The following is a 2548-nucleotide window of genomic DNA, read 5'->3' as shown; positions in this document are numbered from 1 at the left end:
AAAAATAAAAATAAAAATAACGGGACTGGCCTTAGAGTGGTCTCTATCCCCTCTTTGAAACACTTCCATCAAACTGGTTACCATAGCCTTCATGTCATTTTCTTAGTTATTGTGTTAAAACGTTCATATTCTACTCTTAGAAAGATTCACTTGTACCCTTGTAAGATAAACCTCAGAAGTGATTCCTCTAATCCCCCTCCCTCCCTCCTCCCCCTATTCTTAGGCTGTTATTGGGTTATAGCTTTCATATAAAAGGTATAAATTAGTTTCATAATAGGGGTGCGTACATTGGATACTTTTTCTTCCATTCTTGTGATACTTTGCTCTATCCCCTCTTTGAATGCTCCTGCAGGTCACTCCAATGCCAGAGGACGAGGGCAGTAAGCAGCCATTTGCTGTGCACCTGGAGGTTCCTCAAACCCCACAACCCCCTTTTTTCTCAACTCCCCTAACCGCCCTGTTTGACTTCTCTCTTGACTACCTTCTCTCTGCCAGGTGGCTTAGGCCCTTGATGGCCATCTGTCCACTTTGCTGTGGCCTGGCCCTCACACTGTGACCCATCGCCACAGATGGCCAGTGCTGGTCAGGGAGGTCAGGCCAGGGTCTTGTGCTTAGAGGGGCATGAGCTGATGGGACACAGGTTCAACCTGCCCGAGACAGGGCCCAGACAGTGGCTCTGAGACACTGCATGGGCAGGGAGGGGGCTGGGAGGGACTGGTGTTGATCAAAGACGACTGAATTCTTGAACCAAAAATGGCCTCGAGCACGGTGAGAGGCAGCAGGAAGGGGGGGATGAGTCTTGCCCCACAAACCCCCAGCGTAATTTCTCCATTTTATGCTCTTTCACGATGGCTTTGCCACAAGAAGGCCACACCTCAGTTGCATTCTTTCTCCAAGTCTTCTGGAGCTTTACCAGGGCAGACCCTGCCTTCCCTGCCCTTCCCCCTCTACAAGTGATGCCTGGGGTTGCCAAGTCAGGACGAAAGCCAAGGGTCTCAGGGCTGCAGATCTGAGACAAGACACTCCATCTGTGACCCTGCATTCAGTGGGAGGGGACCAATTAAGATAAGCACCATAAGTTCAGGTTCAGAGTTTCAGCGATTTCCTGGGTCCCAGATTTGGCAAATACCAGCACTGAAGTAAGTGGGTCCTAAATTATTATTATTTTAGCAAAAGTCATGTAGGTTAATTATAAAAAGTTTAGAGACTATAACTAAGAATAATTTTTTTCTGTAAGCCTACACTCTCCCCAAAGTGTCTCCATTAACATCTCAAGTTATACCTATTCATCATTTCTTTGTTTGTTTGTTTGTTTTGTTTTTTGAGGCAGGGTCTTGCTGTCACCTGGGCCAGAGTGCAGAGGTGAAATCATAGCTCACAGCAACCTCAAACCCCCTGGCCTCAAGCGATCCTCCTGCCTCAGCCTCCCAAGTACCTGGGACTACAGATGTGTGCCATGATTTCTTCTATTTTTGGTAGAATCTAAGGCAGTGTTTTTCAACTTTTTAAAAAATCTCATGGCACAGTTGAACCTTTAATCTTCTGCAGCACACTTAAATTATGTTTATCAAAAGAAAGAGTAAAAAAATATAATAATGATAATATAATAATTAATAATAATTAATGATATTTTTAAAAATTTCATAACACACCTAAGATTCTCTCATGGCACACCAGTTGAAAATCACTGGTCTAGGGCCTTGACTTGCACAGGCTTAAACACCTGGCCTTAAGAAGTTCTCCCACTTCAGCCTCCCAGAGTGCTAAGATTACAGGTGTGAGGCACCGCACCTGGCCTTACAGCCTTTTATCTACTCATGTGGATTTATATATTCTTTTAAAGTAAAATTAAATAACAAAAACAAAAAGGTAAATACTACACATGCTATTTAGTAATCATCTTTGTAAAATTAATGTTACCTTGACCATCTTTATATATAATTTTAAATTATTTTCTGTAATTGTATCTTTCACTTAAATTTTTTTCTTAGGGAATTTTAAAGTAAACATCATAGTAGAAAGAATAATGCAATAAACTCCAACATAATTATCATCCAAATTTTATTTTGAAATTTTTTTATGTATTCATCTATCCTTTTTAATTTTTGCTAAAATTACATAGAGTAAATCCCAGCAGTGAGCTTCTCTAAGATATATTGATACTTTTTATATAACCACTATGCCATCATGACACCTAATCAGTTAGAAATAAACCTAACATTCATTCCATAATAAAATTTGGAATCAAATTTGGTAATAAAATGATAAAATCACCAAGCAATGTTGTCTTCATTGCTTTGTTTGAACTGTGAAAATAAAAATAAAAAAGTAATAAAATGATAAAATCACCAAGCAATGTTGTCTTCATTGCTTTATCTGAATTGTGAAAATTCTAAATGAAAAATAAAATTATTAGTGCAAGAAGACACTGGTAGCCAAAGCACCCAGGAACACTTCCCAGATCACCTGGTCAGGGGGACCAGCACCCAGGAACGCTTCCCAGATCACCTGGTCAGGGGGACCAGCACCCAGGAACGCTTCCCAGATC

At 40.7% G+C, this 2548-nt stretch overlaps 1 protein-coding gene across 2 annotated transcripts in view; it reads right to left on the bottom strand.

Annotated features, from left to right (window-relative positions):
• The window catches only part of MARC1 (mitochondrial amidoxime reducing component 1), a 34239-nt gene that overhangs the window by 8130 nt on the left and 23561 nt on the right, over window positions 1–2548 (bottom strand). The window contains exon 7 of one of the 2 annotated variants that reach the window (XR_001161349.2): window positions 2092–2508. The exons of the other annotated variant lie outside the window; for it this stretch is intronic. The gene's annotated coding sequence lies outside the window, so the exon portion shown is untranslated. Of the gene's footprint in view, window positions 1–2091; window positions 2509–2548 lie in introns of those variants that run through there. 2 annotated transcript variants of the gene reach the window in all.

This window comes from Otolemur garnettii, unplaced genomic scaffold, assembly GCF_000181295.1.
Source record: "Otolemur garnettii isolate 467f Iridium unplaced genomic scaffold, OtoGar3 scaffold00045, whole genome shotgun sequence".
In the NCBI taxonomy this organism is placed as follows: domain Eukaryota; kingdom Metazoa; phylum Chordata; class Mammalia; order Primates; family Galagidae; genus Otolemur; species Otolemur garnettii.
The sequence above is the reverse complement of the archived record's forward strand: the minus strand, read 5'-3'. Positions and strand labels throughout refer to the sequence as shown.